The sequence below is a fragment of the Cervus elaphus genome, chromosome 2 (assembly GCF_910594005.1).
Source record: "Cervus elaphus chromosome 2, mCerEla1.1, whole genome shotgun sequence".
Classification (NCBI taxonomy): Eukaryota; Metazoa; Chordata; class Mammalia; order Artiodactyla; family Cervidae; genus Cervus; species Cervus elaphus.
In genome coordinates, this window is record NC_057816.1 from 14,008,092 (window position 1) to 14,035,607 (window position 27,516).

At 46.2% G+C, this 27,516-nt stretch overlaps 1 long non-coding RNA gene across 1 annotated transcript in view; it reads right to left on the reverse strand.

Moving 5' to 3' along the window:
- The window catches only part of LOC122674537, a 200,138-nt gene that overhangs the window by 123,493 nt on the left and 49,129 nt on the right, over nucleotides 1-27,516 (reverse strand). Inside the window, exons 3-4 of the long non-coding RNA XR_006334990.1 lie at nucleotides 23,183-23,449; nucleotides 22,078-22,453 (exon numbers count right to left, since the gene is read on the reverse strand). This is a non-coding gene — a long non-coding RNA (uncharacterized LOC122674537). The remainder of the gene's footprint in view (nucleotides 1-22,077; nucleotides 22,454-23,182; nucleotides 23,450-27,516) is intronic.

Below are 27,516 nucleotides of genomic sequence, written 5' to 3' on the forward strand. Positions count from 1 at the left end.
TCTACTAAGAGCCTAATTCTACAATAATTTTATAGAGAAATGGTGGACTGAAAATGAAAACATGTGAAAGAGTGGTGGCAGGGGTTGGTCCACTGGAAGAATCAAAAGGACAGATCAAAGACTTGACTGGGAAACAGACCATCTGGGATCCAAAAAGATGTCAGGGGCCGGGGCAGTGGGGCGGGGGTGGTGAGGGGGGCAGTGGTGTGGCATGGGCAGGAATAGGTAAAGACAGTGATTTTGAGGCAGGGAAGGGGTGGTGAGGTGACCAGCAGAGAGAGGCCAGCTGACTTCCAAGAACTCAGGGCCAGGATTCTAGGGGTGATCAGCTTAAAGGCTGGGTTTTTTTTTTTTTTTTTTTGCGGTTTTTTTTTTTTTTTTTTTTGGTGATGTAGACTATTTTTAAAGTCTTTTTGTTGAATTTGTTATAATGTTGCTTCTGTTTTTACAAGTTCTGGTTTTTTAGCCATAAAGTATGTGGGATGTTAGCTCCCCAACCAGGAATCAATCCACACTCCCCCCAACACTGAATGTCACAACCACTGGACCACCACGGAAGTCCCCTGAATGCTGGGATTGGTTGTTCCACCAAAGCGGGAGTGACCCACGAAAGGCCTTGTTCTCTGTTTACGTTTACACCACCAGCGAGTGCATCACAGGCTCTAAGGGTAACAGCCAGGAAGGAGGTCACTGGAGAAGAGGAGGATCCACACAGAGAAATACTGTGACCCAGGAGAAAATCCTGCCCATGTGCCCAGGAAACCTGACTCAGAATACTTATCACACTACTGCCTTTAATAACGTGATGGAGAACAACCCAATGCACAGGGGCAGGGGGGTGGCAAAAAAGCATGGCATAGTCATATATGCCAGCCAAGATGAATTAACTATGGCCACTTGCATCCACTCAGATGAATCTGTAAAACAGAAGGCACCCAAAACTACCGCATGTGACAGTATTCATACAAAGGTCAAACACACATGAAATTAAAAAACAGATTCCTTTCACTAAATAGGCTTTCAAACTGTAATGGAAAGCAAAAGAGCAGTAAACACTAAATTTCCCTGAAGGGAGGAGATAACCACCAGAAAGCATTCAGGGGTGTTTCAGCATTTGGACAACATTCTATTTCTCAAGTTGGATGATGATCCAGGCGTATTTATTATCTTTCATATCTTTACATACATTATATTTTATTTTGGTATGTGCAGAAGTATTTTATTAAAAATAAACAGAAGCATTTAAAGGGGAATGTTCCCAAGGGTTGTCATAAGTGTCTCTCTCTGGGATCTTGCGAGAGTTCTGAAGACCAGGTTACTTTCTGCCCAGGCCCCTTGGTGGATCAGGGGTCTTACAAGATTCTGGTATCCAATTTTCCCAAAACTTTGAGTGACCCTGCAAAATTTCAGGAAGATTGGAAAACTATCTTTCCAACTGGCAGAATTTCAGTCAGAATTTAGAGTTCTCCTTGCAGCAAACAGAAAGACAAACAAAAAAGTGAACATCGTGAACTTTAAAAGAAAACAGTCTCAGGAGAAAAGATTTAGTCCCTGCGAGGCAGTGATCTCAAAACGACAGCTGGAGGGAAGGAACCGGGCAGCCCCAGCCCTAAGAATGTGAGCCTGGGAGAGACTGCAGAGGGAGCCTCCTTTAGGACCGGGCAGGCTCCAGGTGAGGGAGATGGGCTCCTGAACTCACGGAACGTTGGACCTTGAAGAGAGGGGGCATCAGCGGTGCCACTCACATTTTATAAAAACCTGAAACCATCCCAGATGTAATACAGAGATGTGCTCAAATCCCATGTGCTTCTTTTCAACTGAATCCATACAGGGCTGATATATGTCCTCTTAACCCTACCTCCCTCTTCATCTCCAGTATTGAACTCGATGCAAAAGATGAGTCAGCCAGGTACAAAGGCAGGTAAGGCTCGGGCTCTACAAACCCCAAGGAAACTGACCACCAAGAACCAGAATCAAACTAAGGCAAGTGGTGGAGGAGCAGTTGACCATAATCTCCAGAGAAGTCACAGCCTCCTGCCCTGACTGAGCTGCCAGAGACATCAAGGCCCCATACTGTCCCTCTGCCACCGCCTCTTCTTTTCATTGCCAAGAACATCCACTCCAGCAGTGAGGGGCCATCCGAGAGCATCAGACAACTGGAGGCCCCAGGATGGGGCTGAAGTTGATGGAAGACATAAGACTATAAATAAATGACAAAACATGAGAGAAAGGTCAGGCTCCAGGGAGATGCTCCTCGTAAATTCTCTTGATCCTGATTGCTCCATCCAGAAGCAGATTAAGTGTAAAATACTGATCTTGAATGGGGTCCAGCCAATATTTATACAGCTTGAGGGCTTTCTGGAAGGGCTGTGTTCTCTGAAAGGAAGGAAGTGGGTTAGGAAAGGCAGCGCTGGTGGAGGATCCCAGAAGGAGGGGGGATGGGACACTGTCACTGACCAATGGGCTGTTCCAAGTCTGTATGCAAAAGGATGATTTTCATGGTGCAGATAGTATGGCTGCTCTGGGGTACTGTGATGGCATGGGTCTGCCGTAACAGGTGGAGTTTATTCTAAGTGCACTATGTGAGATGAGAGGCAGAAAAACTTATGATTGCAAAGTAAAACAAAATGTGGTTTAAAGTTTTGCAGGTAGACAGAACCACACATGACCTTGGGCATTTCACTGACCCCCTCAGTCTCAGCTTCTTTCTTCTGTGAAATGGGGATGATTATATCAAAAAGTATCGTGAGGACTGAATTGGAGATGCATGGGAAGTTCTTAGCCTGACACCTATAGTGTATTAACTGCTTCATAAATTATTTATGCATCATCACTGTGGTGAGAATTAACATCACTCTTCCCTTGGGTAAACAAAACAGGCCGTAGTGTGTTGAAGGTGCTTAAAGAAGGTCCCATGAGCTATGAAAAGACTTGCATGCTGGATAGACATCACTAAGTTTATTGAGAGCAAACAGGGTCCCTTAGAGGCTGATTAAGGAGGTCACTGGTATCTGAATAATGAGTTACACATGAAAGTTGATACCTGTCATTGGATAGCAGGACAAGAATGATGGACACACCAGACCTTGAGTGCTGGGAAAATGTGATGTCACTAAGTAGTCAGTCATCCATTCCTCCATTCAGCAAGTATTTATGAGCACCTACTCTGTGCCAAGCTCTGTTCTTGGCCATGGGTGTGTACTGGTGAGCAAGCAAGCAAAGGCCTGTCCCCATGAGCTCAGAGCAGAGAGACAGGAGCTCAGGGAAGCAGTTGTTGTTGTTTAGCTGCTAAGTCATGTCCAACTCTTCTGTGACCCCATGGACTGTAGCCCACCAGGCTCCTCTGCTCATGGAATTTTCCAGGCAATACTAGAGCAGGTTGTCATTTCCTTCCCTAGGGAATCTTCCTGATCCAGGGGTCAAACCTGCATCTCTGCTTCGGCAGGTGGATTCTTTACCACTGAGCCACCAGGGAAGCCCAAGGGTAGCGTGTGGTTACCGTGAGCATATGGGCATCAGCGAAAGCTCTCTGACCTTTCTGCAGAACCCTTTGGATGGGAAATCTAGAAGCAGCACAGAGGGAAAAGTGAAGACTTTGAAGCCAGTCAGACCAAGGTTTGAGTCCTGGCTTAGCCTCACTCACTCTGTACCTAAGATGTCTGAGCAGAAGTACTCTTGACTTGACAAAAGCACACTGGTAATTTTTTGTCTGACTCAATGAGACTATGAACCATGCTGTGTAGGGCCACCCAAGACAGACAGGTCATGGTGGAGACCTCTGACAAAACATGGTCCACTGGAGAAGGGAATCGCAAACCACTTCACTATTCTTACCTTGAGAACCCCATTAACAGTATGAAAAGGCAAAAAGATAGACACTGAAAGATGAACTCCCCAGGTTGGTAGGTGCCCAATATGCTACTGGAGAAGAGTGGAGAAACAGCTCCAAAAAGAATGAAGAGGCTAAGCCAAAGCAAAAAGAACACCAGTTGTGGATGTGACTGGTGATGGAAGCAAAATCTGATACTGTAAAGAACAATATTGCATAGGAATCTGGAATGTTAGGTCCATGAATCAAGGTAAATTAGAAGTGGTCAAACAGGAGATGGCAAGAGTGAACATCCACATTTTAGGAATCAGGGAACTAAAATGGACTAGAATGGACAAATTTAATTAAGATGACCATTATATCTACTATTGTGGACAAGAATTCCTTAGAAAATATGGAGTAGCCATCATCATCAACAAAAGAATCTGAAATGCAGTACTTGGGTGCAATCTCAAAAATGAAAGAATTATCTCTGTTCATTTCCAAGGCAAACCACTCAATATCACAGTAATTCAAGTCTATGCCCCAACCAGTAATGCTGAAGAAGCTGAAGTTGAACGGTTCTATGAAGACCTTCAAGACCTTCTAGAACTAACACACAAAAAAGATGTCCTTTTCTTCATAGGGGACTGGAATGCAAAAGTAGGAAGTCAAGAGATACCTGGAGTAACAGCAAATTTGACCTTGAAGTACAAAATTAAGCACGGCAAAGGCTAACAGAGTTTTGCCAAGAGAACTCACTGGTCATAGCAAACATCTTCTTCCAACAACACAAGAGAAGACTCTACACATGGACATCACCAGATGGTCAACACTGAAATCAGATTGATTATATTCTTTGCAGCCAAAGATGGAGAAGTTCTATACAGTCAGCAAAAACAAGACCGGGAGCTGACTGTGGTTCAGATCATGAACTCCTTATTGACAAATTCAGACTTAAACTGAAGAAAGTAGGGAAAACCATTAGACCATCCAGGTATGACCTTAGTCAAATCCCTTACAATTATACAGTGGAAGTGAGAAATAGATTCAAGAGATTAGATCTGATAGACAGAGTTCCTAAAGAACTATGGACAGAGGTTTGTGACATTGTACAGGAGACAAGAATCAAGACCATCCCCAAGAAAAAGAAATGCAAAAAGGCAAAATGTTTGTCTGAGGAGGCCTTACAAATAGCTGAGAAAAGAAGACAAGCAAAAGGCAAAGGAGAAAAGGAAAGATATACCCATCTGAATGCAGAGTTCCAAAGAATAGGAAGGAGTGATAAGAAAGCCTTCCTCAGCGATCAATGCAAAGAAATAGAGGAAAATAATAGAATGGGAAAGACTAGAGATCTCTTCAAGAAAATAGAGATACCAAGGGAACATTTCATGCAAATATGGGCACAATAAAGGACAGAAATGGTATGGACCTAACAGAAGAAGAAGATGTTAAGAAGAGGTGGCAAGAACACAGAGAAAAACTGTACAAAAAAGATCTTCATGACCCAGATAACCACGATGGTGTGACCACTCACCTAGAGCCAGACTTACTGGAATGTAAAGTCAAGTGGGCATTAGGAAGCATCACTACAAACAAAGCTAGTGGAGGTGATGGAATTCCAGTTGAGTTATTTCAAATCCTAAAAGATGATGCTGTGAAAGGCTGCACTCAATATGCCAGCAAATTTGAAAAACTCAGCAGTGACCATAGGACTGGAAAAGGTCAGTTTTCATTCCAATCCCAAAGAAAGGAAATGCCAAAGAATGTTCAAACTACCACACAATTGCACTCAGCTCACATGCTAGCAAAGTAATGCTCAAAATTCTCCAAGCAAGGCTTCAACAGTATATGAACCATGAATTTCCAGATGTTCAAGCTGGATTTAGAAAAGTCAGAGGAACCAGAGATCAAATTGCCAACATCTGCTGGATCATCGAAAATGCAAGAGAATGCCAGAAAAACATCTACTTCTGCTTTATTGATTATGCCAAAGTCTTTGACTCTGTGGATTACAACAAACTGGAGAATTCTTAAAGAGATGGGAATACCAGACCACCTTACCTGCCTCCTGAGAAATCTGTATGCAGGTCAAGAAGCAACAGTTAGAACCAGACATGGAACAACACACTGGTTCTAAATAGGGAAAGGAGTACGTCAAGGCTGTATATTGTCACCCTGCTTATTTAACTTATATACAGAGTACATCATGTGAAATGCTGGGCTGGGTGTAGCACAAGCTGGAATCAAGATTGCCAGGAGAAATATCAGTAACCTCAGGTACGCAGATGACACCACCCTTACAGCAGAAAGTGAAAAAGAACTAAAGAGCTTCTTGATGAAAGTGAAAGAAGAGAGTGAAAAAGCTAGCTTAAAACTCAACAATGAAAAAAGAAAGATCATGGCATCCAGTCCCATCACTTCATGGCAAATAGATGGGGAAACAATGGAAACAGTAAGAAACTTTAATTTGGGGGCTCCAAAATCACTGCAAATGGTATCTGCAGCCATGAAATTAAAAGAGGCTTGCTCCTTGGAAGAAAAGCTATGACCAACCTAGATAGCATATTAAAAAGCAGAGACATTACTTTGCCAACAAAGTCCATCTAGTCAAAGCTATGGTTTTTCCAGTAGTCATGTATTTATGAAAGAGTTGGACTATAAAGAAAGCTGAGCGCTGAAGAATTGATGCTTTGAGCTATGGTGTTGGAGAAAACGCTTGAGAGTTCCTTGGACTGCAAGGAGATCAAACCAATCCATCCTAAAGGAGATCAGTCCTGGGTGTTCATTGGAAGGACTGATGCTGAAGCTGAAAGTCCAATACTTTGGCCACCTGATGCAAAGAACTGACTCATTGGAAAAGACCCTGATGCTGGGAAACATTGACGGCAGGAGAAGGGGACGACAGAGGCTGAGATGATTGGATGGCATCACTGACACAAAGGACATGCATTTGAGCGAGCTCCGGAGTTGGTGATGGACAGGGAAGCCTGGTGTGCTGCAGTCCACGGGGTCCCAAAGAGTCAGACACAACTGAGCGACTGAACTGAATTTCCATCCAGAGTACTCTAAGGATTAAAAGTGACACATCAAGCACTTAGTTTTCTGACTCGTACATAATATGTGTTTAGTAAAGTCAAACCATTTTTCTTCTCATGTGATTTGTACTTTGGGTCATTATTTCCTCATTGATTCCTGTTAGTTTTTAGCAATGTTTCTCTGGAAATATCAGGCTGTCTCAGTGAGGAGCAGGAAGCCATGGATGTTTTCCTGAGCTTTGCAGTGCTAGGAGCCATGCAGGATACGTGTCTGGGAGTTGTCATGTGCTGACAGCTGGTTCCTAGGCAGAATCCCTGGAGAAAGATTCCAAACTCGGAGGAGCCTGTTTTTGTGAGGAAAAGCCTCCTCTTAGGTCCCAGGGACAGCACGGGGCAAGATGAGTGGTCAGAGGCACAGACAGAGCCATAACAATCAAAAGCGCACACTGGAATGGTCCGCACACAAGGCCTATGCTCACGCCGTCCCTCTTGGTCCTCCAGGTCAGCTGTTTTCTTCCCCATCATGATGCTTGTGCCTAAAGGAACTGTGGGCAAATGATTGCCTTTGTTGCTGTTGGTAATGTTCTTTAATACTTTACTGTCTATGCTTTCAGTTTGTTCTTTTTAATTGTGGTAAAATACACATAACATGAAATTTACCATCTTTGTCATTTGTCAGTGTACATTTCAATGTATTAAGCACATTCACATCGCTGTGCAATTATTGTCTCTTTGGGCCTCTGAGTCTCACGACTGGCGGAAGCTGAGCTCCAATACTCTCACTGCCCCCTGCATCCTGATTCCTGTCCCCCAGGACTGTTCTGCATTCTGCCTGCGACCTCACTGTGGGTTTCCCAGCTTAACAGAAAGAGGGTTTGGGCACGAAGGTGAAGCTGGGGGCTCCTGTGTGCCTCACCTTTCATCTGGGGCATGGTCTGTACGAAATTCAACATCTTTCACCTGCTGCTGACACACATTTCCCAGGATATGACTCAAGTCGAGCCCCACTTGGCTGACATCTGCCTTTCCAACCCTGCCTGACTCGGCAGGGAAGCCAGTATCTGGCAGCGGGAACATCGTCGGGTTGCTGTTCCTGGCGGGGAAAGCAGGGTTTGCTGCCTAACATAGCAAGGGACGAGGCGGGGCTCCCAGTGCTTTTCCCAGGGCCTTTGCTAATGCTCTGTGGGGTTTTCAGGAAGTCACTTTGTGCTGAGCTATTGGTCAGGAATAAGAATAACAAAATGGGTTTCTGTAGAACTCCTTGGTAGTGATTCATCAAACCCCACATACTCTCAGATTCTCGAGATTCAGAATGTTTGGGAATGGTTAACTCGGTTCTAGGAAACCCATCTGATTTTTAATGATGATAATAGTTCGTGTGGTAAAGAACTGACCTGCCAATCATGTAGGTGTAAAAGATGTGAGTTTGATCCCTGGGTTGGGAAGATACCCTGGAGGAGGGCACAGCAACCCACTCCAGTATTCTTGCCTGGAGAATTCCATGGGCAGAGGAGCCTGGTGGACTACAGTCCATGGGGTTGCAAATGAGTCGGTCACAACTGAAGCAACTTAGCACACACGTAGTTCACGTAGATTTAGTGCTAAGTAGTGGGTGTCAGCCACTGTGCTAACAATCCAGGTCCCGAAAGATGGTTCTCACATCTCATGGATCCATGGAGAAGTATCCTGACTTGCCCTTAATGCAGTTCCTAGCCCAGGAAGAAAGATTTCCAAAATGGCAGCTGGAAGAACAAAGCTTCTTAGGATCACTTGTTGGGATGAAGTGGATCGAGAGGGACACTGAAGTAGAATTATTACTAAGAGGGGAGGGGAGAAGATACACTGGGGGAGGAAACCACAGGGCATGCAGATGGAATGTAGTTCTCAAGAGTTTGAGGGGTTTTTGATGGCCTGGAGGAGAACTTTATGAGGAAACTTTCTCCAATAAAATGAAAAGACAAACCTCATGGAGGAATTTACTGCTCATAAACCCAAGCCTGGGAACCTTGCCATGGAGAGCGGGATCAACCTAGCTTCCCTCAGGCCTGCTCTCCCATGTCATGGGCACTCATGGGCCATTCTGCCTCTGAATCACAGACAGAATGGTAAGTGGTCTCCCACAAACATCCTTCAGTTCCATCTCTAAAAGGACTCCACGCTCCCCTTCCCTTCTCTGTTTATTTTCTCTGTGCCCAGAAACCAAATCAGAGCCAGGGAACAGACCACCACAGAAAACCAAGACTCTGAAGACTGCCCTGTGGCTTGTCATCAACTAAGAAGGTCATGGCGGATGGAGTCCACATTCCATTCCTGGGCTCTGCATAACCCATGCTGATGACTGAGCCAGCTACTGCTAAACCATCTTACTCACCAAAATGAATCCTCTTGCAAAACCATGATACAGTTCAAGAAATGGTCCTTCCTCCAATGACGATAAACCACTAACTCTGCTCTTAGCCTATATCTTCCTCTGTCGCTTTGGGAGGGATGCTCACAGGATGTTCAATTCATGATTTCTCTCTTAGAATCCCAAGAGAGAAGGCAGTGCTGTCTAGTAGTTAAGAGAATGCAGGGTCTGCAGTGACTGCCTGGGTCTGAGATCTCTCTCTCTCTCTTCTTTTTAATACATTATTTTTTATTGGAGTCTATTTGCTTTACAATGTTGTGTTCGTTTCTGCTGTACAGTGAAGTGAATCAGCTACATGTATACATACATTCCTTGGCTTTTGGATCTCCCTCCCACTTTCCCCAGCCCAGCCCTCTAGGTCATCACAGATTGTCATGAAACTTAAATGATATAAAACCAGCACACTATTTAGCACAATGTCTGCCATACAGGAAGTACTCAAAATACATTAGCTATTATCACATTATTTGAGAACTTGAGAAATAAAAAGCACACAGAGCAGCCCTGCACATAGCAGAAGCTTAATGGCAGAAGGGCTGGCTCATGTGTCCCCCTCATGGGTTAAAGGCTTTTCTTGGATCTCACTTTTTGACCCCAGGCATGCCTTAGTTTATAGCACAGTAATATCTATTATTATTATTGCCTCTTGATTTTATAGGAGAATTTCATTTCATGTTGATTTTATTTGGTAATAATTATTTTTAAAGGCTTTAGCTTTTGTGTTCCCTGCCCTTATCATGTCTATCACATAAGAAGAAAAGGGCAGACACAAGAACTAAGAAGAAACTTTGAGTTTCTGCAGATGAGGACGTGGGAACCAGGACAAATGGGGTAAGGCCATGTGTCCCATGTGCAGTGACAGAGCAGGACAAAAACCTTGGCCTTTGCTTCTTCAGTTCAGTCGCTCAGTCGTGTCCAACTCTTTGTTACTCCATGAATCGCAGCACGCCAGGCCTCCCTGTCCATCACCAACTCCTGGTGTTGGTGTTGGTCCATCACCAAATTCATGCCCATTGAGTCGGTAATGCCATCCAGCCATCTCACCCTCTGTCGTCCCCTTCTCCTCCTGCCCCCAACCCCTCCCAGCATCAGGGTCTTTTCCAATGAGTTAACTCTTCGCATGAGGTGGCCAAAGTATTGGAGTTTCAGCTTCAGCATCAGTCCTTCCAATGAACACCCAGGACTGATCTCCTTTAGGATGGACTGGTTGGATCTCCTAGCTTACCTTATCCTAAATGAATTTGTTTATTATAGATATTCTCTAAGGTATGGAAGGAAGTATTTGTTAAATGAATACATGCTTCTCTTCTACACATAAATGTCTGTTTTGTACGGTTCATCCTTTCTTTAACAGCACAGATATATGAAGCCATTCATATAATATGTGAATGTTGACCAAGTACAGTCGTCAGCTGACTATGGCCATGCCCACAATAGCCTCTGGAAGACTCTCACCTGCACAGGTTAGAGATGGGACTGAACCCACAGTCTTCCCCACCGTGAAGTCAGGTCAAGTCCTCCAATAATTGCAGGATCTCCTGTTCTGGGACATCCGTTCCCTCCAAAGGCCTGGCTTAGCTCCAGGCCATGTCAACTGGGAACACGGAAAGAAATTCCAAGCCTAGCACAGAGCCGTGCAGAGGGCAGAGGGGTCAGGGCTTAGTGTTCTGTCTGATAGGAGGATCCCATTTCAAGAGGTCAATCTAGCTTTCTCTCCTAAGAACAGCAAATTCTCTCAAGCCTCTTCTCACCCCAAAATTACCCAAGAGGCTCCGACAAGTCCCTGAAGTTTCAATCATTTACTAAACAAGTCTTCACTGGGATCTTGTTCGGTACCAGGACTAGGGGTGGGTCTTCCCAGGTGGCACAATGGTAAAGAATCCACCTGCAATACAGGAGATGTAGGAGACCTGGGTTCGATCCCTGGATCGGGAAGGTCCCCTAGAGGAGGAAATGGAAACCCACTCCAGTGTTCTTGCCTGGAGAAACCTACGGACACGGGATATGCCTGGCGGGCATAGTCCCTGGGTCACACAGAGTCAGACACAACTGAGTGATGGAGCATGTACGCAGTAGGGATGTCCTTATTACAGATACTAAATCCTTATCAAATATATGATTTGCAAATATATTCTAGAATTCTGTGGGTTGTCTTTTCACTTTCTTGATTGTAACTCTTAAAGTACAAAATTTTAAATTTTGATAAAATCTAATTAACTTTTTTCCTTTGGTTGCTTGTGCTCTTGATGTCAAATAAGAGAATCATTGTCCAACATGACTATGTTTTCCCTAAGAGCTTTATGCTTTGAGCTCTTACATTTAGGTCTATGATCCAGTTGCAGTTAATTTTTGTATATGATGTAGGGTAGAGACCCAAATTCATTCTTTTGCATGTGGATATCCAATTGCCTCAGCACCTTTTGTTGAAATGACTATTCATTCCCCATTCAATTGTCTTGGCACTCTTGCTGAAAATCAACTGACTATAAATCTAGTGGTCTACTTCTGGATCTCAATTCTATTTCTTTGATCTATATTCTCTCCTTATGTCAGTACCATACATTCTTCATCACTGAAACATTATCATGAGTTTTGAAACTGATAAGTATGAATATTCCAACTTTGCTTCTCTTGCAAGATTGTCTGGGCTCTTCTGGGCCTCCTACATTTATATATTACTTTAAGGAACAACTTGTCAATTTCTTCAAACAAAAAAGGCAACTGAGATTGCTATATGGATTGCATTAATCTGCAGGCCACTTTGGGGACTATTGCCATTTTAGCAATATTAAGTCTTCCAATCCATAGATGCAAGGTGTCTTTCCATTAGTTATTGTTTAATTACTCTCGATAATTTTTCAAGGTTTCTCTGGTGGCTCAGTTGATAAAGAATCTGCCTACAATGCAGGAGACCCAGGTTTGATCCCTGGGTGGGGAAGATCCCCTGGAGAAGGAAATGGCAACCCACTTCAGTGTTCATGCCTGGAAAATCCCATGGACAGAGGAGCCTGGTGAGTTACAGTCTGTGGGGTCACAAAGAGTCAGACATGACTTAGCGACTAAACCACCAATAATGTTTCATAATTTTCAATGTGCAAGTCTTACACTTCTCTTGTTGAATTTATCCCTAACTATTTTACTATTCTTTGATGATTCTGTAAATGTAACTGTTTTACTATTTTTAATCATGCATTTCTAGTGCATAAAAATATAATCTGTTTCTGCATTTCAATCTTGTATCCTGCTACTCTGCTGAATTCACTGATGAGCTCTAATAGCTTTTTTGTGCATATTTTAGTATTATATATATACAAGATCATGTCATCTGCAAACAGAAATAGTTTTACTTTTCTCTTTCTAATATGATGACCTCTTCAAGGCTTCTTCCTAATTGTGCCATGGAACATTTTATCCTTTATTAACTAATTTTAGGCATCAAGAACATATGCCCAATGAGAACAAGAATTTGTTTTGTTCCCTGCCATAGACCTGGCATCTAGACTCATTCCTAGTATTTAAGATTTCAATAAATATTTGTTGAATAAAGGAAATAAAAAGAAATGGGGGATAGCCCCCCTCATGGCACAGTGGTAACGAATCTGCCTGTCAATGAAGGAGACACAAGTTCGACCCTTGATCTGGGAAGATCCCACATGCCATGGAGCAACTAATCCGGTGCACCACAGCCATTGAGCCTGTGCTCTAGAGTCTGGGAGCCACAGCTTCTGAAGCCCACGCACTCAAGAGCCCAAGCACTGCAACAAGAGAAGCCACTGCAACGAGAAGCCTGTGCAGCAAAACTAGAGAGTAGCCTCTGCTCACCACAACTAGAGAAAAGCCCACACGACATGGCAACGAAGACCTAGCCCAGCCAAAAGTAAATAAATAAATAAATAGCTTTTAAAGTAATGGGACACTTTAGTCCAGAGCTTTTCCTTGTACCCTAAAACTACATCGGGGGGGGTGGTTTATTCTATCCCATATATAAATATATTCGCTTATGTCTGCCCAGTGCCTCACGATCAATGAGCACTCCATAAACACGTGTCTAATGGGTGAACGAAGAAATAAATAATATAAAGCCTGACATATGAGGGGTGCATAATTAAGACCATGTGGCCACATCTGGTATAGAAAACATCATCTGTCCAACAGCTTAATATGCCATCAACTCCGTCCCAGTGAATGATAAATACCACCCCCTAAGATCACAGTGATAACAAAACTCTGTCACTGGAATTCCAACAGTTCTATGGTGGTTGTTAAAATGATACTACTATGTAATTCCAGTTATTCATATCATTTCAACAGCAACTCAAGAGTTGGCTGGGCAGGGCAATGGATGGCAGGTCACCTAGGCTGGACGTGCAGGCCAGTTGCTGGCCCTGCCCCCTTGTACCTTCAGCCTTGACTCTCACCCAGGGATTGCTTCAGGTGCATCTGGAAATGGAGTGAGAATACTTGGCATGGACACCGTGTGAATAGCCCACGAGGTCCAGGAAGGTCCGGGACACAGAGGGTAGGAGGTTGGCGGCCCTGCTTATTTCTCTCATGCTCTTTACTTTTTTATATAATTTATTATGTCCATTTTTATTAAAATGATGACTCTATGATCTTACTTATCTGGGGAAAATAAAGTCAGACTTTGAGAAAAACAAAAGCTCCAAGGATATATCATAAAGCACAGGGCTTCTCTGGTGGCTCAGTGGTAAAGAATCCACCTGCCAATGAACGAGGTGCAGCTTCTATCCCTGGATCGGGAAGATTCCCTGGAGAAGGAATGGCAACCTACTCCAGTGTTTTTGCCTGGAGAATTCCACGGACAGAGGAGCCTGGTGAGCTACAGTCCATGGTGTCGCAAAGAGCTGGACATGACTTAGCAACTAAACAGCAAACCACAGGTAATATAGCCAATATTTTATAATAAACTAAAATGGAATACAATCTATAAAAATCTTGGATCACTAAAATTGTACACCAGAAGACTTCCCCAGTGGGTCCAGTGGTTAAGAATCCTTCTGCCAATACAGGGGACACAGGTTTGATCCCTGGTCGGTGAGGATCCCACATGCCGTGGGGCAAACAAGCCCATGCACCGCAACTACTGAAGCCCAAGTGCCTTAGAGCTTGTGCTCTGCAACAAGAGAAGCCCTCACAAGGAGCAGTCTGTGCACTGCAGCTAGAGAGCAGTCCCCACGTGCTGCAACTAGAGAAAGTCCATGGGCAGCAACGAGGTCCCAGTATAGCCAAAAACAAATAAAATAAATTTCAAAACATTTTAAAAAATGGTACAACTGATACCAACACAACATTGTAAAGCAACTATACCTCAACAACAACCAAAAAAGTCATCGCAAACAAAAGTTTACTTTTTAGAGTCTTATTTTCAAGATTAGTAATTTTTCTGCTCTTACTGGATTTGAATGATATCATATGAAATACAGGTGTTTCTTAGTGTACTTGGATGCACGTCTGAAAATCTGTTGGGTTACAGAGTTACCCATGTTACTACCTACTATTTTCATTTGATCTAAGGAAGCCATTTCCCTGAGGGAACACACCTCCAGTGGATTTTATTCAGCTGGAAAACACCACTTGATCAACATAAATCAACCTCACCCTGTTCTTTTAAGGAGACCTTTGTTCCCATTGCCCCAGCCCCACAACCCCAGACTATCCGTGTGTTACAGATTGAAATCTACACTCACCAAATAATCATTTTATTGTTTTTACTCAGACAATTATCATATAAATAACTACATTGTTACTAGAAACATATTTTAAGATTTTAATGAATATGAGATCTGTAGCTATTGCAGACTTGCTAATCCTCAATAAATATGTTTTTAATCAGTTTAGCATTTTATAAACAATAACTGTCCCATTAATTCTGGGGTGGACTTTGTAGGCTTGATGAAAAGCACTGCAGTTGATTTGTTTTCCCTGGGGCTCTTTAAGTTACACTTTAAATTTGGAGATTCAACCAGGGGAATTTTCCAGCCTTCAAAACACAAGAGCTGGGAACAAGACTGAGTATAGCAGTGACAGGAAAAAGTAGGCAGCTTAGGGTTGTCAGGAAAAGTCTGGAGTAAGAGTCAGATCAGGATCTAAGGCTGCTTCTCTTCCTAAGTAATCTTTCTAAACCAGAGTTTCCTCATTTGTCAAGTGGGGATGATCATATGTAGCCTGGCCATGCATTTTCATGGTAGGGAATCTGATGTATGAGTGTATGAGAAAATGCAGTAAAAATCTCGCAGTACTAGAGTGTGGGGTCTAGGGAACCCAGCTTGGCTCTGCACAGCTCAGCAGAACCAGCTCAGCCACATCGTCTAACCCTCTGGCCCTCAGTTTCCCCATGTTTACAGTGTAAATAACGATGGCCTTCCCTGATGGCTCAGATGGTAGAGAATCTGCCCGTAACACAGAGGACACGGGTTCGATCCCTGGGTCAGGAAGATCTCCTAGAAAAGGGAATGGCAACCCACTCCAGTATTCTTGCCTAGAGAACCCCGTCATCAGAGGAGCCTAGTGGGCTATAGTCCATGGGGTGGCAGAGGCGGACATGACTGAAGCGACTAACACTTTCACTTTCACTAAATAATGATAATAATAATCATAATGTCTATTTCTCAAGGATTTCTCACATACAGTGACATGATGTATACGAGCATTCACATAAGACCTAGCACAGAAGATGCATCAAAACCATTCTTTTCCCACTGTCCACCCATCAGGAATGTACATACATTCCTAAGATGAAATCTAAGATGCCTGGGAAACGTCAGAATCACAGAGTCATCGCTTTTTCTGCCAGAGAGAAACAGGCCTGCGATGGTGGAGACACCACCATCACCACCTGTGTTTTACTGACACCCAAGCCTGTCCTCTGCTGGAGCTCCCTGCCCTCCGCTCCTTGACTGGGGATCCTTTATCAGAGTTGTGATTAATAGTTAGCTTGACAAGCTGACTGGGAGGGGTGGCCCTGAACTCAGGAATTCAGAGGATGCTGCATATGAGAGTCAGTTACAGCTCTTTATTACTAATTTTTATTGGAGTGGAGTTGCTTTACAATGTTGTGTTCGTTTTTGCTGTATAGCAAAGTGAATCAGCCACATGTATACATGCATCCCCTCTTCTTTTGGATTTCCTCCCCATTCAGGACACCACAGAGCATTGAGTAGAGTTCCCTGTGCTGTATATATGTTCTCACCGGTTATCTACCTTACACATATATCAGTAGTGTAAGGCAGAAGAAGTGGAGAGCTGGCGATGTAGGTCAGCAGAAAACTCCTTAGTAGTCAGTGTCTAAGGAAGAAAGGGGCAGCCCGGGAGTGACTTCCCTTCTTCAGCAAGTGGCTGTTCCGTGTTGGCTCTGGACGCAGTGTGACCCAATATGGACCCAGGGATGCCCAGAGACGGCCAAACCCTGGGGTCACATCCCTCTATACATTTGCAGGGTCTCCAGATCTCACGAAAACCTTGAGACAAATGACCTCACCAAGCTCCCCAGACTGAACAAGAATGCTCGAGGGGTGTGAGCACATTAAACCAGAGTCAGTGGACAAGAATGCAAGAGCTGAGCACAGGCAGACACCTCAGGCTTTATCACGCTCTTAGTTCTCTTGACTGAGCAGGGCCCCATGGCCATCCCAGCCCTCCCACAGCCCCAAGACACACACACACACACACACACTCACACACACGCACACACACACTCCTCCAGGGACAAGCACCAGAGAGAAAGATTAGCTACATAAACTAGGCAAGCTTGTAAAACAGCTGAAGAATTAAGTACTCAAGAATGTTTTGGCCAAGCTGCTGACCCATTCCCCACTCTGCAAGGCCCAAGGAAGGAGAGAGAGAGATAGAAAGAAAAATAAAAGGACCAGGGGAACACAGAACCAAATTATTAAGTGCTTTTCATCCAATAAATAAACTCCATCTGACAGGCCCTCCCCTGGAGTCCTGAGGTGCCATGAGTCCTGGAAAATGACTTAGGAAAAAAAAAAAAGAGACACAACAGAGATTCCCGGGTCCTGACTGAAGCAAGAGAGGTGTCTAGTGAATTCCCTTCACGCCAGTCAGATTCAGACGAGAATTGGGATTTGGATAGACAAAGGAAGGATGAGCAGCCTGGCGACCAGATCAGAGTCTGGAAGCGGGAATCAGTCAGTCTCACTCTGAGTGACAGCCTTGACACACCTACTTGTGAGGTGATGACACCCAGATCTAAATGTCAAGACCCCCCACTGCTCCTCTCCCCTGGGAGAACGGTAACCAACGCAGTCAACGCATCTCCCCCTGCACTCCCCACTCACATCCACCCACCTTCTGCAACCCTGCCTCCAGCATGAATGACCAGCCCATCAAGCTAGAAACCTCTGCCACCCTCCTCTTTCCCTTCTCTCTCATCCCCCAGATGAATTTGGTGACCAGCCCCCATGCTGTCTACTTAGACATATCGGCCAAATCAGGTCCGTCAGGACCACGTCAGGGCTGACTTTAAGTGTCAATTCTCGTATTAGTTTCTCTACCATCAACCTCTCACAGTCCACATCATCAGACACAGCAGCAAAGATGTCATTGTACTAGAGAAAAAAAAAAATAAAATCAGACCATTTCCTAAAGAAAGACCTCCGCCAGATGCATGAGACAAGTGCTCGGGCCTGGTGCCCTGGGAAGACCCAGAGGAATCGGGTGGAGAGGGAGGGGGGAGGGGGGATCGGGATGGGGAATACATGTAACTCCATGGCTGATTCATGTCAATGTATGACAAAACCCACTACAATATTGTAAAGTAATTAGCCTCCAACTAATAAAAATAAATGGAAAAAAAAAAAAAAAGACCTCCACCAGCTCAGTTACCTTATCGGGGACCACGCCCTGGCCCTTCCCAGTCTCACCCTTAATTTGCTCGTGTGGCTGCGTCACCCGCCCCTCAGGCCACGACCAGGCCTCCCCATCCCCTTCCATGATCTGGCTGATTTGTTCTCCCCCTGCCTGGGGTTCCCTCACCTCATCTCTGCCCAGTGACCCCTCTGCATCTCTCGAGGTCCAGTTCTAAAGCCACCTCTTCCATGATGCTCTCCCTGGTTCCACAAGACAAAGCCAACCCTTTCCTCCCTGCTTTGCTCATTTCACTATCACAGCACTGATCATGGGCTGTGATTTTCTCTTCCCAAGTCTGTCCCACTAGAATGTGGGTCCCTTAAGTCTGCTCCTCGTGGTTTTAATCACATTGGCCTCAGAATGTAGCCCTTATAAGCACTTCTTCAATGTTTCACTAAATGCATGAACAGACAGATAACCGATGACTAAGCAAGCTGGCAGTGGACTCGGATAAACAACCACCCTCTGTGGGTCTTGGCGGCGTCATCTGTGCAAGGAGGAGGCTGGAGCTCCTAAACCCCCATGGAGGCCTGACACTGCATGGCTTTACGAGGGTGTGCTGAGAGAGAGCGGGGCCTGGGCTTCTCTGTGCAAGAACTGAGGCCGAGAGCTGTAAATACGGAGAGTCGCTGAGGGTCTTTGGTAAACCCAGAGGCCTGGGCCCTCGAGAGTAGGCAGGCTTGTGCAGAGGTAAGCCAGTCATTTTCATTAAAAGCACAGCAAGGCACCGGATCCAAACACAACATTAGGGCTTGCAATCTGATATGCCTGCAGAAACCCACCCCCATCCTTCAGGAAAACAGCATGGAAGTGGCCAGGGAGGAACCGAAACTGCCTAGAAGCAGGTGGGAAGCTGGGCAACAGAGCAAGGAGGGGTGAGCAGCCAGGACCTTCTCTCACCTGCAAAACCTCTGTGGGCCCCTTTGCCCATGAAAGTAATGCTCACATCCATAATGTCCACCGTGTCATCCACCCCAATCCAAAGTGACCTCTTCCTTCTCCTTCTAAAATCTGGTAACAGGTCAGCTGCCTGGCTTGATCAGCTTTGGCACCACTTCCCCACATCACACAGTGCCCGACAAACAGGAGCCACTCAAAAAGGTTCTTCTGAATAAATGAGCAAGTGTGCTCAGAGCTCAGTGGGCCTGTAGAGAAGGATCCTTCCCATGGGGAGAGCCCCGGTGGGAGGCTCAGCTATTAAGAGACATCAAAACAGAAATCCACCAAACTGTAGGGCCGTTGATTTTTTGGTCTTTGTTTGTTTGTGGGTTTGTGGGGAGGAGCTCTCCTGTTGCCCAGGTCCTCGCCCAAATACTCTGCAAGCTCCTTATGGACAGAAACCACATTTCCTCTTCTTTCCTTCAAGACACCCACCAGTATCCTGCACACACACACACCAAGTACGTATTTACTGATTGCTTTTCTGCATAAAGCCGGGATTACCTAAAAGAGAAAAACTACAGAAAAGGAAGTGGAGGAAGAAGCATCCATAAAGAACTTTCACCTAAACAAAGACACTCTGGGAGCTCAGTTAAGACTAGAAATGTTAGGCTGCAAGGAAAAGTGTGGAAGAAAAACGCCAACAGGAAGGGGGCAAATAAGAGAGCAAATAGGGGAACTTCCCTGGTGGGCCCTTGGCTAAGACTCTGAGCTCCCAATACAAGGCGTGTGAGTTCGATCCCTGATCAGGGAACTAAGATCCCACACTCAGTAAATAAGAGTTCACGTGTGGCAACTAAGATCTGGTGCAGTCAAATAAACATTTTTTTTTAATTAAAAAAAAAGTAAATGGGCAAGGCAAGTTGGGGGAGGATAAATAATCATTTCAAAGAAACACTGGGGCGTAGTTAAAATCACACAGTGCTGGATACACCACGGGTTCTGTTTCAGAGTCACTTTTCTGGGTGGGAGACTGTGACGAGCAATCTGTCCGAAGATACTCCCTGGTCACAAGAGAAGGGCGAAGCCTTCAGAGATATGAACCTCATCATTTCCTTCTTTGAATGATGTGAAAGCTGGCCTTCACACACACAGACATAGAAGCTCAGAGATGCTTGAAAATGAACAGGAGACACGCTGATAGGAGTAATCTCGGGCCTGTGGCTTGGCCCAGGGATGCTGAAAGAGGGGCGAGAGAAGGTACAAGAACAAGAAGGACAAGAGGAAGCAGAGGATGGTCCACCTCCAGTCTGGCTGCACTCTCCAGCATCATGATTTCTGTTTCTCCCCACATCCTTTCCAAAGCTCTGCTCATAGCAGAGATGCCGCTTAACCCACCACAGTGAAATTTAAGAAAAACATAAGCATGTGGAGTACAAAACCTAAAGGAAGAATCTCACAATCTTAAAACCATCGAGTTAATAGTCTTCCTTTAATTTCCTTCACACGATGGAAAACAATACGCCTTGTTTTCATGAGATGACCTTGTCATATTTCTTGACAGGCCTGGCATCTGGGAAAGGACAGTATCACCAGCATGGATGAATGCTCTCTTCCTGTGAAATGCAAGAAATGTTTCTTTTATGGTGGAGATGATACTATTCTATCTTCACTCCTTTGTCTGGAACATGAGCAGATGTGTTGTTTTAAGGATGAGGAGGGAGGCAAATAAGATGGGCCAAAGTTTTCTGTCCACCAAAACTTTTAAGCCCAGGAAGACTGGTTACCGTGAACATCAAAGGCAAAGCAGAGAAGGGGAAGGAAGTCAGCAAAACCTCAGATAGAGTTATGTATGGAAGAGGGAGTAACCCTAATCACTTTGCCTTAATAATGATGGGAAAACTGTGCCTGGCTCAGAGGAGATGCTTACTGGGGATGGAGGGATGAATAGATGGGTGGATGCAGGGAGGGAGGGAGGGAGGGACAGATGATGGGAGGATGGGTGGATGGATGATAGGATAGATGGATGGGTGGATGGATATTTGGAAGGATGGATGGAAGAGAGGAAGAGAAGGAGGAAGGAAGGGATAGATAGGTAGGTGGATAAGTGGGTGGGTAGATGAGTGAATGGGTGGAATTGGGGAAGGGATAGGTTGATAGACAGATGATCTATGGGAATTATACCTCCAAGCCCTAAGTGGGTCACTTTCCTAAATCACTGCCCAGCCAACTAGTCATAATGATAAGTCCTCCTTGGCCCCTCATCTCTGTTGTCTGTTAATGTCAACATCACCTGGGGTTCCAAACCTCAGTGTGACTATCAGCATCTCCCGGCCTCCCCCCGAGTCATCTCCTGCATTCAATCCCTCCTCTCCATCCCCTGCACTCACTTCTTCTCAGGTGCATCCCAACAGCCTCCTATGTGACCCCCTCCTCCAGACCCAAGGGACCACTCACTCACCAGGTGTCTTTCTATAACAGTTCTGTTCATGCCCCTCCAACACATAATTGTCCCTAGTGACCATCATTGGCCTAAAAAGAATCCAAACCCCTCACGTGAACTTATGTGGTCCCCACGGCCTGGCTCCCAGGGGCCTTTGTCATCTTGCCTCCATCCTCACCTGCACTGTAATCTTCTCTTTCTGGGGGAGTCAGTGCTTCCGCGACTGCGCATCTCTGACCCTTTGCTCAGTGGGCTGTTCTCTGCTTGTAAAAGACAAAACTAAAGCAACAAATAAAAGCACTTGCCCATATGTAGAGAACAGACTGCTGGACACAGCGAGGGAAGGAGAGGTTGGGATGACTTCGGAGAGTAGCACTGACAATGTATGCACCACCATGTGTAAAATAAACTGCTAGTGGGAAGCTGCTGATAACACAGGGATCTCAGCTCGGTGCTCTGTGAGATGGGGGTGGGATGGAGAGGAGGGAGGCTCCAGAGGGAGGGGACATGTGTACACGTATAGCTGATTGACACTGTTTTACAGAAGAAACCAACACAACACTGTAAAGAAATTATCCTCTGATTAAAAATAAATAAAAAAAAAAAAACCCACCTGCCTGCCCCTCAAAGGCCAGTTCAAATGTGACTTCCTCCATGAAGACTGCAGATCCAGAAGCTGCTCTTTCCTCCACGTTCTGGCCGCAGCCTGTATCACCTCTGGGGCACCGACCTGGTGCTATAGCAACTCCTGGGAGGGGTTGGTGTAACCCCACCCTAGACTGTGCTCCTCGGAGGCCCGACCAGTGCCATCTTGCTGTGTCCCCCGTGCCGAGCACAGCCCCGGCCCAGGACCCATGTAAAAGGATCTTATTTTAAGGGACCGAGGTTGGCCCAGCGTGAGGCTCCCTTTGCCCAGGTCTTGGGAGCCGCCCACGCGGCTGTCTGGAACGACTCAGGCTCGTCTCCTCCATGACGCTTTACCTCCAAAACTACAAACAGGAAATCCAGGGGGAGGAGAAGCTCTGGTTAATAGAAAAGCAAGCTCTCAGCCCAAACCTCCAGCTGCCTTGTTAAAGTTAACAAGCAGCAGAATGAAACATGTGGCTTAGGAGCTGGGTTTCTTATTGTTATTACACACACACACACACACACACACACATATGCCTACACATATACGGGAATAAGCTGGCTTCAGAGAGCGGCTGGATGAACAAATAGAAGATGAGAAGCAGAAAGAGATCTGGGGGCCAGAGCACAGAACCAGTGGGCGTTTTTTAAAACCCCCAAGAGCAGGGTGGGGTGTTACCGTGGGCCTGACTATGCCAGGGGTGTCAGAGCTCCCCAAATAAAATGAAGCCTCACAGGCAGGCCAATCAGAGACAGCACAGGTTACACTGGGTCTGCCTCTCTCCCCAGTACGTGTTCAATCCCGACCAAGTGTCTGGCACAGCAGTTAAAATCAGGGACTGTGCCAGCATCGTGGATGTCACTTCTGGGGTGGGGTGGTGGGGGTGGGTATCCCTGTGTCTCAGGGCCTCTTTGCTACCATGGGGATAGAACCATAGTGCTTGATTCTCAGGGCTCTTAGACTTAAATATACAAAAAGCAAACAGTCCAGAGGTTACCCAAACCCTCCATCCATATTAGGGCTTTTCCTTTCTTTTTGGTTCATCCACAGACAAAGCCACGTGAAATTGAAAAGATTCTGTGGGTCTCACCTGTTGGGAGGTGCTCCCCGCACCTGTAGGGAGACGTGTGTGGCTGCGGCAGCAGGTAGGATGGACACAGAGGGCAGGACATTCATGCGGACCCCGGGGCGGCGGGGGTGAGGGACGCAGCACAAACTGCTCCTGAGACAGGCAGGGACCTGGGCCCCTCTGCTGTGATACCTGCACCTGGACACTCTTCTCCTCCAGCAACGAAATACAGAGAGGCTACAGGCGACTAGGAATAAACCCGCATGTGCAGCTGGGGCAAATTCTGACCTGAAAGGTACAAAGACAAAATAAAAACCCTAACTGCCACTTCTGAAGAGCCTGGAGCTAAAAAAAAACAAACTGGGTCTCCGGTGCAAAAGCAGCATACTGGGCTTGCCCCCTGCTCCCGACACCACAAAGGGGTGGGCAAACCGCCTAACCCACCCCTTCAGCCGCACCCTGGACCCACCCCTACCCTCACCCCATGTAAGTAACAAGCTCACCCCCTCCTCTGGAAGCCAGCTAACAAGGGAACCAGTTACTTTTTCTCACTCCCTCCTCCAGCCCAGTAAAGCCTAGCCTGAATTTCTTGTTTGAGAACTCTGGTCAATATCACTCCCACCTTTTTCTCCACTTCCTCCACTTCCTGGAAAAGTCCAGTTGCTTGGACTCAAGACAACCCCCAGCTGTCAAAGCAAGGTCAGTCCCAGGAAGAGCTGGTGCTTGCCTAGGGCCTGACAACACTCCCCCATTTCCTTCTACCCTCCTACCCACCATCCTCTCCCCTGCTTTTGTGGATGTCCTTGGCCTTCAGCCAAAATCAGGGGTGTGCTCTGCATAGGTAACAACTGGCTGTCACTTGCTGCTTTCCATGATGGAAATGCTCTTACTATGGGGCTGGAAAGAGATGCCCTCGGTCAGGTCCTGTGACTCCGAGGGCCTGCCCCAGGACAGAGCCGTCATCATCTCTCCCCCACACCTACGGTCCTGTAGTCCTGTCTCCAGAGGAGATATTACAATTGCCCTTACTCTTTCCACCTCCCTCGTTTCTTTCAGGTCATTGAAAATGAATCATCCTTTGGAAGGTGAGTCCTAGTGTTAAGGAATCTAGGTTGTTCTCAACGCTGGGAAAGTCCTGGGCGGTCACACATGGCCACTCGGCCAGGCAGGGCACGGCTCCCGTGGCACCATCCACAGGGTCTTTGATGTGAATGGTGACCCCCAAGATTGGTACGGAGTGAAGCCCTGGGAGTGTCTTCACCGCGGAGAAAGGGCCTTCCTGGGTTAAAGGCAGAATGGAAACCGCAAGACTTCCCAAGACCACCATTCCAGGCGAGTTCTTGGCTTCAGCACTGTCTGCAGCTGCTGAGACTCTAAGCAAGTCAGTGCTGGGGTGTCTCAGCAGGTCACATTATCCTCTCCTCTCCAAAGAAGCAGTTAGACATTCACCCTGTGAGTTGTGTCCATCTGCACCTAATGAATGAGTCCGTTTATTAATTTATTCATCAGAGAACATCTCCTAGGGCCCAGGCGTTGTGGATTTAGACATTGGAAATGCACTGAAAGGATTAAGAAGTTCACCGCCTAGGGGCTGACGCAGAGGAGAAAGCCAGCCCTCCCCCGTCACATTAGAGATTGTACGAGCCAAGAAAGGAGCCTCGTGTAGGCAAATTTACATCTGCTGACAGCGACCATGTAGCGAGTACTCACTCTGGGCCAGGACTCTGCTAAGCATCTCCTCGATGTTATTGAATCATTACAGCAACCTTATAAGGCAGATCCTATCATCCCCACTCATTCAGGAAGATTTCAAGGCCTGGAGACATTAAAAACTTGCCCAAGGTCACACTGCAAGGTCACACAGTAGAGAGAGGCCTGGCTGCACAGTACTCGCTCTTGACCTCTGGGCCACACCAGATCACTGAGTCTCTTGCAGTCAGCGGTGGTGGCTCATCTCTGGACAGTTAAGGGCCAAATCTCTCTCTGCATCCTCTGGGGGCTGATGCACTGCAGGCTAGCCAGAGGAACCGAGAGGAAGACACGGCCCAAGCTCCCAAGGAACACGTGGTCCCTGTGTGAAGTCGGGCGGCCACCCCTCTCCTAGAGCCCACTTCAGATGCTGCTTTGGAAATTCTGACTTTGGGGTCTTAAACAGTAGTTGAGCACTGTTTCTGGAAGCAAACATGACAACCAGCAGATGTTTTGTTTTCTTGTTCTTAATAAGCCCTTGTTTCTAAAATGGAAAACCTGGAGAAATCAGTGGAGTAGAGACAAGATTTTAAGTGGAAGGGAGAGAGGGGTATAAAGGAAGAAGGAATTTCACTCCTGGAAAATTGTTCTGCCAAACCAGACCCTCTCCGATGAGGCAAAAGATGGAATTTAGGGACACGATGCCCTCAGGAAAATTTCCAGGAATTCCAGTTAGCCTGGTTCCAATGACGCCTAACAGCTCATCACCCTCGCCAACTCTGAACCCAGCTCAGTCTTCTTGTTCTCAGTTTGGCCTTTTGAAGCCCTGCAGTATCTAGCCCACTTGCTTCTCTGCCTCATATGCAGAGATCTTAGAAAAAGTAGCCAATCTGATTCCCCTTGGGTAACAAAAGAGGGTTTAAGAAATAGACTCTCTCAGCTATCCCTAAGATCAGAAAACAAGTCTATGGCAGGCTTCGGAAATAATATCACTAACTTCCTGGTGCTTTGGTTTCCACAGCCAATCGAAAGAAATCCAGTCAAAGGATCCAGGGCCAAAAGTAAATACACAGTCCAAAAAAAAAAAAAAAGATTAAGACGAGAGTTTGTGTGTCACAGTAATTGGAAAATCGGGACCTCATAGTTTCTTCAATGTCTGTCTGAAGACACAAAGTAACACAAGGCTTAAAGACCTGCTTCTCCATCCCTTCTCCTGACCTGAGCTCCAGGTATCTCGGAAATCCTGTCCTACTTCAGATAGCTAATAGACCTAAGAGTTTCTTTTCTGAGCACAGAGATGGGGAATAAATGCTAGTGACGCTGAGAAATGGTGGGCAGAGCGAGACAAAATCCAAGGTGGACGTGTGCAACGGAGAAACCTTGAAAACTCTTCTCACCAATGCTGCTTCTGATTAAACAGGCCCACACCACAGCATCTTACCATTCCTGTGGGTGGACCACAGCCCATGGTTGCTTGGACGGGGCCAGCATGCCAAGCCAGCCAGATTGTGGAAGCAAGTTCCTCCTGGCAACAGGAGTCCCTGCCCTGCAGCCGAAAGCCATGTGGGGACACAGCAAATCCAAACCTTGGCCCCTACGCGGAAGGCACAGCTCACATCTGAGATTCAGGGGAGATTGCTCTTGGACCTCTAGCCAGCTCTGACCCCTAAGGCTGGGACCCTCCGAGTAAGTCCCTGATTGGCAGGTAAGACTTTATTTGGATTTTATAGTCTCTTCAAAGTATGTTCCAAGTCTCTTCAAAGTATGTATGACAAACATTTTCATGGAAAGGGAGAAAGCAGAGTCTGGGACAGCACCCAGGGATCCCCCAGGCTGCCTGTTTACCCCCATCACCTTATAGCAGATGAGAGAAAATCTGGGCTAGCCCAGGCCCACCTGGACGAGGCTGCCCGTCAGACTGGTGCCCTGGCTCTGCGGGCACTTCCCCAGCTGGGACACCCAACTGGCTGGACTGCCTTCCTCTGACCCTATTTGTCTTATTTTCTCCAAAGAGGCCTGAACAGGGAGAAGACAGAAATCACTTCTTCACAGAGCTTGAGAATGCAGCTCACGAAAGGTCACTGAGTTGGGGAGGAGGGGGTATTTGCGTCTCTCCCCTTCACCCTAACTGGTTCCTAAATCTAGTTGCAAAAGAAGTTCCGAGGACTTGCCAGTTCCCCTGGGATACCTCGTTCACCAGCCCCGAGCCTGAGCCCAACTCCATCAGCCCAACATCTGGAGAAAGCTGAAGTCCAGAACCTTCTCCTTTTCTTAGTGGAGAGTCTGGGGACGTAGGAGTTCCTGCCCCTACAGGAGGCTCCTTGGAAGTCGGCACATGATTTTCTCACGGGAAAAACATCTTTCCTCTTTTAGAGCCCAGGCTCCCAGCTCTCAAATCTCCTCTCCCCGTGTTCCTGTACGCCGCTCTCATTTAGTTTTAATTTCAATTTTCTTTTTCTTCCCCCATCAACTACAATCTAAAATCCATTGCAAGGTCTCACCCCAGAGTTAAGCAGAGCTAGGAAGCCAGCAGTCCTGATGGAAGGTGCCGAGGACCTGGGGTTCCAGAGCAAGTGGTGTTTTGAATTGAAGTTGGTTCCGCCACCCAGGACCGGGCGCAGAGTGGTCTAGGACAGGCTTCCCAGGATTTTCAGATGAGAATGCAG